Source organism: Nicotiana tabacum, chromosome 6, assembly GCF_000715075.1.
Source record: "Nicotiana tabacum cultivar K326 chromosome 6, ASM71507v2, whole genome shotgun sequence".
NCBI classification, from domain to species: Eukaryota; Viridiplantae; Streptophyta; class Magnoliopsida; order Solanales; family Solanaceae; genus Nicotiana; species Nicotiana tabacum.
The window spans coordinates 210,989,791-211,004,640 of NC_134085.1; the positions used below are offsets into that span (position 1 = coordinate 210,989,791).

At 34.6% G+C, this 14,850-nt stretch overlaps 1 long non-coding RNA gene across 1 annotated transcript; it reads right to left on the reverse strand.

The window, feature by feature from the left end:
* Positions 1-720: 720 nt before the first annotated feature.
* LOC142181545 (uncharacterized) lies at positions 721-2,960 on the reverse strand. Its single transcript, XR_012710197.1, has 2 exons — positions 2,453-2,960; positions 721-810 (listed from the first exon to the last, which is right to left on the reverse strand). It is a non-coding gene; the product is annotated as an uncharacterized LOC142181545 (long non-coding RNA).
* Positions 2,961-14,850: the final 11,890 nt, after the last annotated feature.

Below are 14,850 nucleotides of genomic sequence, written 5' to 3' on the forward strand. Positions count from 1 at the left end.
GGCCGTGAAATTTGCTAAAACGGCTCCTCCCTAATTCTAAGCGATTAAATATACATTTATCGAGGGCCCCGCAATCTATACATTTCATTAAGCGAGGCTCATCTCATTTATTTGGACAAATCTTAAAACGACTACATTTTTCTATAAAAATGAGTCTCTAAAATAAAGAAAGAAAATCCTAATTGATTACTAGCTTTTATTATTTTAAGAAGACATGACATGCTAATTGCTTGATTAATACAAATATTGATGAAAAAGGAATTTCACTCTTAATTTCGAAATTATAAATAAAATAAAAATTCAACAACTAATATTCAAAATAAACAAATATAGCTAGATTAAAACTCAACATTGTTATTTTTTTTAAAAAAAAATTATTGAGATTAATTAATCACAATCATTTGAAACTAGATTTAACCATAATTACTAAAGCTTATTAGAAAGTTTATTAGACTTAAACGTTCTCTTAATCTTGCTTAAGCTCAAGTCATGTCTTAATGCCTAATTTACGATGTTTAATTTAAATTCGTGTCTTAGCTAAATTTAGCTACTTGTTCATGATCAACCTATAATCTTGAAGCCTTCATAACTAGTGAATTAACCTATTTTGCCGAACTGATTTATTACAGACTAACTTATGATATTATTTTCTTATTCCATTTATTATTTAGTAATTCATGAAATAGCTTAAATACAATCAACAAAAGGAACAAAGAAATAAAAACGAAATTAAAACTTCAAATTTTCATTCTTCATATGTATTCACGCTTCATATTTCGGATTACAATAAACAGCTTTTCAGTTGTGTACCTGATATTGGAAGCAAAAGAAAATGAATATGAGAATCAGCAACAGCAGTAAAATCAGTACAACACAGCAACAATAGCCCAGCAACAGTAACAACCCAGTAACAGACCGGTAGAGTAGTAATCCAAAAAAAACAAAAGCTTCCAGCTTTTATGAAACAACCATTAATTCTGATTTCAAACAACAAAAGAAAACAGAATATTTTTTTTTTAGTTTTTTTTTATTATATTTGAAAGCTTAAATATTTTTCGGAATTTTCTATCTCTTAAATGTTCAGCCCTTTTCTCTCTCTTATTTTTCAGATTTGTTTCTCTCTCCCGTTTTTTTTTCTCTCTCTGTATTTTTCTCTGTGTGTTTTTCTCTATCTGTATTCTTGTTCTTTTTTCTTCAAGACTTCATATATATAACACATCTCATAAACCTTTTAATCAATTAAATCAATACTTTTTCTCTACCCAACCCATTATCTTTCCACTCATCCCCATTACATTAAATAAACATATCACACCACCCCATTATATTTTGTCCCCCATGCTTTATTTAAAATAATGCAAGATTCCCCTTTAATTTAAATCTTGTCCCCCCTTTATATTAAATAATCATATCACAACCCACCCCATTTCATTTTGTCCCCCATGCTTCAAATAAACAATTTCAAAATGTACAATTCCTAAACTACCCCTTCCGACCTTACTGAAATTACCAAACTACCCCTAAACGTACTACAAATTTACCAAACTACCCATCAGCTATAACACATCAATTAATCAAACTTAACCAAAATATAGACAATATGATCAATTTCTAACAATGTTCAAACAACAATATGAACATGGATGAACATCATAACAACAATATCACATGAACACGATTTTAACAACATTTCAACAACAAATCACATGAACACGATTTGAACAACAAAGAACAACTAAAATTTGATTGAACAATATTTTAGCAACAAACAATCCTATTTTCGGATTCAACAACAACAACAATCAAAGTATGAAGATTTCTAAATTCAATCATATTGAACTTAAAATCAACTCTAACAACATTACAACAAACAATTCTTATATTAAACTTAAAACAAGATTATGAGAACAATTCAAGCAATAATCATAAATGGTAAACAAGAAATCAAACTATATAAAATTCGGATTCAAGATCATCCAAACAAAGTATGAACATGAATGAATCTATTTTAAGACAACAAACATGACGGATTAAACGATTAAAACAATATATTCCTTTAATACAACTAAATTCTTTAAACAAATAACAAGATCGACGAAGAAACAATTATGAACTTAAACTTGAACTTAACAATATTAACAATTTCTAACAATACATAAACACATGAAACAAATTGAAGAAATAGTTGATTAAATTTCAATTTGAATCTAACAAACATCAAACTAACAAATACTTACTTAAACAATAATACAAACATGAAATAAACATGAAAACAACTAATTAAACTTCTATTTTGAAATCTGAAAATTAATTTAACAAACAACATGAACACAATAGAAAATTATTTCAAAGATGAACAACGAACAAAACAAGGATTAAATCATTTAACGATTTTGGATCCGGAAAATATCAAACAAAATATGAACAAAAATAAAACTCAAAAACAACTAACCGGAGATGAATCAACGACGAACTTTGATTGTAAACAAATCTGTCCAAGCCTCGACCAAAGCTCGAACGAAGGACGACGAAGACGAAGAAGAAGTAGAAGCAGCGGCGGAGGAAGGAGGAGCAGCGGCAGCGTCGCGGACAGCCATGGCTGCTCGTCGCAGCTGGACACGGGCAGCAGCTGGTCGTCTACTGCTGCTGCGTTCAGCAGCTTATGGAGAAAATGGAGCAGCAGTTCGGGAAGCCATGGACGACGCAGAGGCAGCAAGAAAAAGCAACAAACATGGCGATGGGTTGACGACGAAGACGCAGCCATGGACGAGCCTTTTGAGCTTGACATGGAGAAGATGGGCTTCTTGGTGGTGTGTGCGCTTGTGTCGAAGGAGATTAAGCTGCTGGAGCTTAGCCATGGCAGCCATGGATGTGTGTTTTAGAGTTTGGAGAAGAAAGAAGAAAAGAAGAAGAAGAATGATAGGGGGGGCGGATGACTTAGGTCATTTTTAGGATTTTTTTTTTTTTTTTGTTTTGTTTTGTTTTGTGTCTTTGAAATGCAAGATAGGGGTATTGGGTCTTTTGGGTTATGGACTGGGTCGACCCAGTTCGAAATGGACTGGGTCGTAGGGAAGATTGGGCCATTTTTTGGGCCTATGTCTTGAAATTGAAGAAGAGGCCTAATTCCGACTTTCTTTATATTTTCGCTCTCTTTTCTTCTTTTATTTTTTCTAAAACTAAATTATAAAAATACTTAAACTATTATTAAAAACTAAATTAAGTTATAAAAGCGCAAATTAACTCCCAATAACAATTAACGCACAATTAAGTATTAATTAAGCATAAAATTGTATATTTGGACATTAAATGCTAAAAATGCAAACGATGCCTATTTTTGTAATTTTTAATTTTTGTAAAACAATTTTAATTACTAACAATTGTAGAATTAAATACTACATGCAAAATGCGACATATTTTTGTATTTTTTATTAATTTAGCGAATAAACACGCACAGACAAATACAAATAATTCTTCAAAATATCACAAAATATCACAAAATTACACACCAAAGAAAAATCATTTTATTTTTGAATTTTTTGGGAGTAATTCTCATATAGGGCAAAAATCACGTGCTTACACGAACGACGCCTATATATTTTTTGAATTTTCATTTTTTTTAACGACCGAATTACGATTTGGACAATCCTGACAGACATGCTTTTGTATTTTGATCGGTAAGATTAAATGCAAAATGGGCAGATCCACACATGACTAACAACACCTGTCACGGAAAAACGACAAATTGTACAGTGAGGCCATTTATCACTATTTTTTGTTTTCCTTTTTGAGTGATTGCTCGTGAAGCAAAAATCACGTGCTTACAATATATATATAATTTTTACAATTAAGTTATTAAAAAATATGAATTTAAATTATAATAAAAACACATAATTATATATATATATATATATATATAATATATATATATATATATATATATATAATTAAGTTATTAAAAATAATAATTTAAATTATAATAAAAACACACACACACACACACACACACACACACACACACATATATATATATATATATATATATATATATATATATATATATATATATATATGTGTGTGTGTGTGTGTGTGTGTGTGTGTGTGTGTGTGTGTGTGTGTGTGTGTTTGTAAAAAATATGAACTTAAATTATAATAAAAACCTCAAAATATCGAGCCCTGAACCCATATATATATATATATATATATATATAATTTGTACAATTAAGTTATTAAAAAATATGAATTTAAATTATAATAAAAACACACACACACACACACACACACACACACACACACACACACATATATATATATATATATATATATATATATATATATATATATATATATATATATATAATTTGTACAATTAAGTTATTAAAAAATATGAATTTAAATTATAATAAAAACACATAATTATTAATGATAGTTTGGTGTCACTGGTCCTCAAAATATCGAGCCCTGAACCCATATATATAATTTGTACAATTAAGTTATTAAAAAATTTGAATTTACAGTTATATATATATATATATATAATTTGTACAATTAAGTTATTAAAAATATGAATTTAAATTATAAAACAAACATATAATTATTATATACATATATATATATATATATATATATATATATATATATATATATATATATATATAATTTGTACAATTAAGTTATTAAAAAATATGAATTTAAATTATAATAAAAACACATAATTATATATATATAATTTGTACAATTAAGTTATTAAAAAATATGAATTTAAATTATAATAAAAATACATAATTATTAATGATAGTTTGGTGTCACTGGTCCTCAAAATATCGAGCCCTGAACCCATATATATATATATATATATATCGAGCCCGGAACCCATAGGTATATATATATATATAATTTGTACAATTAAGTTATTAAAAAATATGAATTTACAATTGACGACATGGACGTGACTATACATCCCGGCCCTCAGACGTAGGATCTATTAGCCATACAGCCCCAGCATAGATCCGAGTATATATAGGACGGACAGTTGCTCACGCAGACTTTCCGGGCTAGAAGAGTGGATCTATTGTGGGAGTTTTTGAGTCCTCCCCGCGTTCTACATCCCCGCGTGGTTGATTACCTGGAGGAGATGAGATTATATAGGATTATTAGGATTGGCCGAATACAGCTCGACTATGCTTTGATCACGGCCTTGATTGAGCGGTGGCGACCGGAGACGCACACTTTCCATTTGCCCATCGGCGAGGCCACCATCACACTCTAGGACACTGAGATTTTATATGGCTTGTCCGCTGATGGCTTGCTAGTTTACTGCCTGCGACCATGAGATATTATTCGCGGCAGGCATATTGGGATATGCTGCACATGCTCACGGGTTTCATGCCGGAGGACGAGGCGGTAGCGTCTGGGTCCAGTCGTATACAGTTGTTCCCTATTAGAGACCACATGGTGCAGATCCACCATACTATCACCGATGAGTCAACGGAGGTGGATGTACAGCGATATACGAGGCTGTTGTTGCTCCTTCTATTTTTGGGGGTCTTGTTCCTGAACACTTCGGGGAACCTAGTGAGCCTCCGTTTTCTGCATCATATTGCCCGGTTTGAGGATACATCTTTGTACAACTGGGGTGGTGTTGTCATCTCATATCTGTACAGGCAGATGTGCCTGGCTTGCATCGGCACACAGAGAGACGTTGGTGGCTTTCTGCCGCTTCTACAGGTGACAACATATTCAAATAATATGTCCATTAGTTACAATTCTACCTAGTTATAGTTAATCTTATACTTTACGTCAACTTTGTATGTTAGGTTTGGGTCTGGGAGCGATTTCTGCAGTTTCAGCCACCTCTACCACAGCTACCGGCTAATGTAGAAATTCTGCAACTCCCTCTAGCCTGTAGGTGGGTTATGCGTCGTACTCTTGCACGAGAGTATGATGCCCAACATAATCTCCCCCTCTGCAGGGATGTGTTGGATCTGCTATAAAAAGCACAGGTGAATATCTAACTAAACTTACTTGTTATAGATTAACTTAGTATTGTGCATACTAACGGTTTGTGTTCTTATTTGATAGTTCATTTGGACGTCGTACAACGATGAGGTGATAGGTACCCTGCCAGCGTATTGCACGTTCGGCCGACATATTTGGAGGGCTTCTGTCCCGCTCATATGCCTCGATATTGTCGAGCATCATGCCTCCGAGCGGGTATTTCGTCAGTTTGGCCTGCCGCAATCTATACCGACTTTGCCTGCATGGCATGCTTTACATTATGGGAGGGATGATCGGTCCAGGGCGGACGACACATTTATGGAATGGCTTAACGAGCAGTTGGGTACCTGGGACAAGCGAGGGGACTTGACCCCACCTCCGCAGCACTTTCCTATTCCACGTTATATGGCATGGTACCGCACTGTTTCCCGACTTTTTATCGGGAACCCAGTTCATCAGGCACACGGTCGGTACGTCCCATATGCCGGGAGACACGAGGCCCTGGTATGTTTTCTGTTATTATTAGTTATATAGCTATAATTTAGTGGCAAATATGTAGTTTATATTTTTTATTTTGTGCAGGCGATTGGATTGCATACCGTCTATCATATGGGGCAGCAGATGCAGAGTTATGTCTACGATCCTTTGGCCATGCAGGAGTATAGTCGTCGATTCATGGATGTGGCTGCCCAGACTCTGCAGCAAACCCGATCGGATCAGCGTTTGGCATACAAGGCTGATTATATGGACCCAGCGCAGTACCATCGGGGTCGTGGTATCCCACGAGCTGGTGGTGGCCAACGAGCTGGTGGTGCCGGACGACGTGGTCGTGGGCGGAGAGGAGGTGGTCCCCAGCAAGGGGGCGTTGAGGTTCCTGCTGATGATGTTGTTGCTGATATGGCAGGTGGCATGCATGAGACGGACATGCCGTCTTACAGCATAAAGAAACTGCAGTTGTTCTCTGTAACATTCCTGATAACATGGTTCATCAACCCATTCCTGAAAATCACAAATAGGTTCGCCGGGAACCTTGTAAAACTGGTTCATACAGTGCCAGTAGCGGCGTCCAACTTCACCACCGTCCCAACAATTTTGTATCAAGCATGCTTTTCCACAATTGTACTTTGGTGGACGAAGAGGTTTAGCCATTTGTGTAATATTTGCTTTTAGTAAAAAAAAAAACCTTACTTTTAATAAAATATTTGCTTTTAGTAAATTTTGAGCACACAACATAACTACAATGAGCCCGTTATTTATAGGCGATACAACACACACATAACGTACTATCTAATGGCGCTATACTTTGCGTGTTAAATATCATGATATTGACAAGACAACTTTATGTCAGCTGGTCAGCTTTTTCAGTTCGATAAGACAACACACACATAACGGACTATCTAACGGCGCTATACTTTGCGTGTTAAATATCATGATGTTGACAAGACAACTTTATGTCACCTGGTCAGCTTTTTCAGTTTGACAAGACAACACACACATAACGGACTATCTAATGGCGCTATACTTTGCGTGTTAAATATAATGATATTGACAAGACAACTTTATGTCAGCTGGTCAGCTTTTTCAATTCGATAAGACAACGCACACATAACAGACTATCTAACGGCGCTATACTTTACGTGTTAAATATCATGATGTTGACAAGACAACTTTATGTCAGCTAGTCAGCTTTTTCAGTTCGACAAGACAACACATACATAACAAACTATCTAATGGCGCTATACTTTGCGTGTTAAATGTCATGATGTTGACAATGTCAGCTGGTCAGCTTTTTCAGTTCGACAAGACAACACACACATAATAAATATACAGATAATTTTATTAAATTATTATTTAAATAGGTAAAATGGGAAAGTACAAATCATAGTTAACAAGCATAATTTTATTTCATAAATCTTGCAACATAGACATAACAACTAATTATTACAACATCAACTCATGGGTAGTTAGGTACACTAGAAGAACACCCACCACGAGCTTGATTAGTTTTGCCACCCAAACCAGCTGAAGGACATTTACGACGGTCGTGTCCTGTTTGCGAGCATATACCATATTTGCACGCATAAACAGTGTCACTAACATCCATTAGGTTCCGTATACGTGTTCTCTTCTGCACCTATCTTTTACGCAAATAGGACTTGTTACACACCATTTTAAATGGTTCCGGAGGCCAATAATGCTCAGCACCCACTGGCTGCAACTGACCACTATATGTGTTTAGGTACTTGAAAACACTATATTGTTGATCAACATAGTTGGTCTCTACATAACCAACACGTTGAAAACACTTGATGGCATGTGAGCAAGGCATGTGGTAGATGGACCATTTCCCACAGGAGCATAACCTTACAGATTCATTTATAGTATGTACATTATTACCCCGATTATTATGGATAGCGGTGCGAACTTCAAAAATACCTCTTTCGTTATCATACTGCAAAAATGAATGCCAATGTACTCGCTGTCTGTATTTATCAAATCTCTTCATAGGCACTGGTATAAATTCAACACCCCTCTCCATCAATTCCATTGCAGCTGCAGACCGTTGAACAAACCTCTCCGCCATCTGCTTGAACGACATCCGCACCATGGCTGTGACGGGCAATCCTCTTGCCGGCTTCAATAACCCGTTGAAGGACTCTGACACGTTTGTAGTAAGAATTCCCCATCGTCTGCCACCATCCGCATGCAACGTCCACTTTTTAGGGTCATGTCGCATTAACCAACAATAGGCTGCCTCGTCTTCTTGCCTGATAGAATCCATATGACTCCGGAATTTTTGCTGTTGGTGGTCTGCTACTGCCATCCACATCAAATCATGTAGATCCTTGTTGGGATATGCCTTCTGGAAATTGGCCTTAAAGTGCCTCACACAGTAACGGTGGTATGCATAAGGTTCTTGCCATGCAGGCAAGGTCTCCACAGAACTTAATATACCACCGTGCCGATCAGATATTAGATAAATACCTAAACGCTGTTTGACAACGTGCTCTTTCAGGTGGTTCAAAAATAGCGTCCACGTCTCTGTGCTTTCATTGGCACAAACAACAAAAGCTAGAGGAAATATCTGTCCATTAGCATCCACTGCCATAACTATCAATAGCTTGATATCGTACTTTCCATAGACATGAGTTCCGTCTATGGATATTACTGGCCGGCAATGCGAAAAACCATCAATTGCTAGCTTAAATGCTCAGAACACATAATTGAATATGTATTATAGTGTTCCCGGACTCTGCTCAAGCTTCCATTCAACAACTGTCCTGGGGTTAAAGTGCTGCAGTACGGCCATGTACTTTGGCAGAGATGCAAATGACTTATCCCAATTACCGTAGACAATTTCAAACGCTCGTTTGCGCCTAGAAATGCCTTTCTTTTCGTAATGGTATGGCCATATTCCTGGTGGACCGATGTAATGCAATCATTGATTGTATATCTTATGGACACTTCGATATGCAGAATAAGTACAAGAGAAATCAAGTCAATATCCAAGTTGAAGTGATTCCCGTTGAATGTGTCCATTTCGCATGTGTGGGTGGGAATGTATTTACCCACATTCCACATACCTGTCTTCTTCTTGGTCGTACGCAACATCCAATTACATGGCCAAAACCACATGCGGCAAACAACCTTGTATACCATCGAACTTGACTCCCATACCTATATCTCACGACACTCTTTTACGTTGTGCATTTTACAAGCCCTGCTTAAGTGCGTTTTATCATTAAAAAGCATCCCATTTGCAAGCACCGTTGGTCTAGACTCATCCCACATTGTTGTCCGGATTTCATCAAAATCCCTTGTCAGAGCTTCCACATCCGGCACGGTTGACAAGTTATCAATGTAAGGAATCTCCCTTGAATGAAACGACATTTCGAATTCATACACTCTTCATCTAGGGGGGTCTCTCTTCAAATCAGGTCCTTCCTTCTCATCCTGCTCATCACCATTCTCACGAAAAAAGGGTGTCTCATCTCCGAATTCATCGGCATTATTATCACTGTTCTGTTCCTCACTCTGTGCATCTGCCAGATCCCGATGTAATACGTTATTTTCGGTCAATTGAGTGAGTACGGGTGGTTCAACTTGCTCGTTTTCACTGCACAACCAACAAAAATATAAGCTACTGAATTAATAAATGATTTCCATATGGCTATATCACTTCACTTACAAGTCGTAATGTGATGAAATTTCATGATGGACGTTTTCAATTAAGTGATGACTACCGGATGGGCCACTTGTAAAATTCATATCCGGCCGGTACCCCCTATTAAATATATGAGCATTAATACAAATTCAATATGCCAAAAATATACATAATTAACACAAATGAAAATTGAAGTTTACCACTTGTCTTGTGAATTATGGAAAGCAGGGTATAAATTATTTTCTCGCTGCTCATTCGCCGGCGGTGATAAGTTTAAATCAAGGAAAACACTTTCATCCGAAACCTGTCCGGCAAAAACTGCTCCAGAATAACCTCCCGATGACTGGGAGTTATCTCTGCTACGCACAACCTCGTTTTTTGGAACGTCTTCGACCTTCACGTACATCTCCAACATTGTGATTACAAGAAATTCCCGGCATTCGTACGGAGTCCTCAGAAAATCACTCAAAGTTTCATTATCGTCGATGTTAAACTCCGAGTAAAAAGCAACCCCTTGCGGAGTGACGGAATATGGATATCTTTCGGTTACTTTAAGTATCACTGAACGTTTCCTCACACTCAGTTTTTTGCATAACAACGATATCAATTTATCGTACTCTATTGTAAGTGGCAATTTAACATGACACTGAGCAGGTAAACTGTAGCCCACAGAGTTATTCTCCATCACAACCTCACCCCCCAATATAATGAAACTCTTATTCTACGCTCTTCAAACATAATGAAAAAATGTTGGAGAATTTAAGAACAATAAACTTTTCAACAAGAGGTAAATTTTTTTTTTGAATGAATTTCTATACAATCCTAACCTCTTTATATAGGAAATGGCTAGCCGATTTTTTTTTATATAGGTATAGCGCCCAAAAAGTTGGCACTATATGCTTTTAAATTATTGAAGTCACGAATTATTGGTGGGGCCAGGAATATCTATGTATAACGCCACTATACCTGGCGCTATACATTAATGATGTATGTATAGCGCCAGGTATTGTGGTGCTATACCTGGACGTGTCAGATTTTACAGTATAGCGCCACAATACCTGGCGCTATACATTAACGGTGTCGTTACTGTTAGTATATAGCGCCAGGTATTATGACGCTATATATAAAAATGTCATTTTTTACACCTATTTTTGTAGTTTGAGTCCAAAAGAACCACATTTTGGTTCCGGAATCTTTTTGGAGAGGGGGTGGAGTGGGTTGGTGAAGGTGGGGAAAGTTGAAAAGGAGTTTTGAAAAATATTTTTCCTTCTCTTGATAAGAAAAATATTTTCCTCCAATTGGAAGAAAATGAGTTGATAAGGAAAATATTTTCCAAAACATTTAACCCAACCAATCATGGGAAAATCGGAAAATATTTTGCGAAAAATATTTTCCTTCATACCAAACACACCTATCTCTACCTTGTTCTATTTTGGCCCTCCAACTCTATTTCTTATGTTCAACTTCAACAAAAAAGCTGAAATCAGTGAAAAAAACATAGCGCGTGTGTATACACAAATTTGAGGTGTAATAAATATCTAATTAAATGTTGCCACATGATTTTTTCATCCATGTCAAACGGGTCAATATTAAAATACCTGAACCCGACAATATTTTTTCTTCCACTGTATCTAGTGGCGTATGCAGATTTTTTTGTAAGTGGTGTCACAATATTAAATATTGAATGACTAACAATTCACTTTAACAATATCATATTTTAAAAAAATACCATTCAAATTCTTCTAATAATAAACCACAACTCAGGTATATTACTATAACTCTTATCGATGAATTTTTATTTTAGAAATGTATCAAAATAACCCCATTAGGAATAATATTAAATACTTTTTATATAAAAGAACAAAAAATACACAAATTTTTTATTATTTATTTGATTCCACAAATCGTTCTTAATGAATTTCATGCCAAAAGAGAAAATGAAAGGAGAAAAAGAAGATTAAAAGAAAAGCTGGAATATCAGCCAAATAATTTATTAACGCTAGATTAACCAAAATTTGTCTCTTGACACATCAGATTAATGCTCTCTAATAACATTAATAGGTTAGTTATTCAAACAACACCGAATACATTTTTTATTTAGTAGACGATGCAATAAAAAAATTAAAACAGAAAATGCAGCTGCTTAGTATCGACCTCGTGACATCTCCTGAACAGCTACAACGCTTGACCAAATGTGCTACACATCTACTGTATCAAGTGGTGTCACGTTTATTCTATTTTTGTTTTTGTATTTTAATTATATGTATATGTTTGGTAATTTTTTCCGGCGAAGCAGTGTCACGTGACACCGCTTCGCCTAACGTAGATCCGCCCCTGCCAGTGGCGTATGCAGAATTTTTTGTAAGTGATGTCACAATATTAAATAGTGAACGACTAACAATTCACTTTAACAATATCATATTTTAAAAAAAATACCGTTCAAATTCTTCTAATAATAAACCACAACTCAAGTATATTACTATAACTCTTATCGATGAATTTTTATTTTAGAAATATATCAAAATAACCTCATTAGGAACAATATTAAATACTTTTTTATATAAAAGAACAAAAAATACACAATTTTTTTATCATTTATTTGATTCCACAAATCGTTCTTAATGAATTTCATGCCGAGAGAGAAAATGAAAGGAGAAAAAGAAGATTAAAAGAAAACCTAAAATATCAGCCAAATAATTTATTAACGCTAGATTAACCAAAATTTGACTCTTGACATATCAAATCAATGCTCTCTAGTAACATTAATAGGTTAGTCATTCAAACTCCACCGAACACATTTTTTATTTAGTAGACGATGCAATAAAAAAAATTAAAACAGAAAATGCAGCTGCTTAGTATCGACCTCGTGACATCTCCTAAACAGCTACAACGCTTGACCAAATATGCTACACATCTACTGTGTCAAGTGGTGTCACGTTTATTCTATTTTTGTTTCTGTATTTTAATTATATGTATATGTTTAGTAATTTTTTCCGGCGAAACGGTGTCATAACGTAGATCCGCCCCTGACTGTAGCCCCATCTTCATACTCTAAGTTCTAAAACTTCATCTACCAATTTCATACCTGGCCCGTTTAGATGAAATAAGCTCATAAAAAATATGATTGGGTTCAGGTGTTTTAGTATTGACCCGTTTGATATGGATGAAAAAACCAGGTGACAACATTTAATTTATACCTCAAATTTGTGTATAGACACGCGCTATATTTTTGCACTGATTTCAGCTTTTGTGTTAAAGTGGAACATAAGAAATAGAGTTGGAGGGCCAAAATAAAACATATAAAATAGAGTTGGAGGACCAAAATGGAATAAGGTAGAGATAGAATGCCAAAATAAAAAAATGGTGCCAAGTTGAATTGGCTGTTAATTACGTAAAAGAAATTGAAGAATCAAAAGACAAGCATTTTCACACAATGGATGGACAAGGGCCTTGCTTAGTTGGTAGACCACATCAAGGGTTCGAGTCACGCCGGAGGAGAAATGTGAAAACTTTATAGATCCTCCTAAATTGGGAGGAAATTTTAAAAAAAACTTGTGTGTTTTTTGAACCCATTAGCTTTGGCTCGGAATGAATATATTATACTCGCTTCGTTTACTTTTACTTGTCTACTATGGACTTTGCATACCCCTTAAGAAATAATAAATGAAGTGCATAATTTACCATGATACCCATATTAATTGATGCATATTTTTAATGGATTTGAGAAAATAATTTGAAATGAGTAATTAATATTGTAGGTATAACATGAAAAAAGAAATTGTCTTCTCTTGCTATGCTAAAAGTGACAAGTAAAAGTAAAAATCTATTTTTAGAATATTGGACAAGTAAAGATGAATGAAGGGAGTATAACAAAATAATAATACATGGATTATTATATATCTCATTAATATGCAACTATACATATTCTTATTTTATATTATATTTTGTTCTAAAATAAAAAAAAATTCGTCCCAATTTATGTGATGATATTTTCTTTTTATGTTTTAAAAAGAATGACACTTTTTTATATTTAAATATAATTTAACTGTAAACTTCTTAGTTATCCTTAATGAGATGATCAATAATAAAATACAAATATTTCTTGCTTATTTCAAATAACTAGGTTTTAAAACTTTTATTTTCTTAGTTTAAATCTGTACCCAGTCAAACATCATCACATTAATTGAGACAGAGGAACTGCAAAGTTTCCGCTTTAATTAACAATAAGAATTAACCTAAATAGTCGTCCATCTAATTCTTAAACAAAAATTGCCGGTGGATATAATATATGTATATTGCATGTGTAATGTATGTAACAATTGTGTATCAATATTAATGTATGTATACCGACTAAAAAAATAAACAATGAATCTGGCTGGTTATTTATATAACCATCCGAATTAACAATGTATTAATTGTTGTGAGGTATATATCACACACCTGTTCTGACAAGGCAGGCTTACATATCAAAAGTCAATGTTGTATAAATTATGTAGAGCTTTAAGTCGTGATTATTTCGTCCCAATTTTACTTTCCTGGGGTTTGTCTCATTTGTTGCTGTATATAGAAATTTTTATCTTCTATATAGTAAAGGTTGATATCTTATTTGTTTTAAATAAATATAACTATAGCTAGCTAATAACCACCGAAAAATTCTCTTATTATTTAAAGTTGCTGCCTCAGTCAAATCA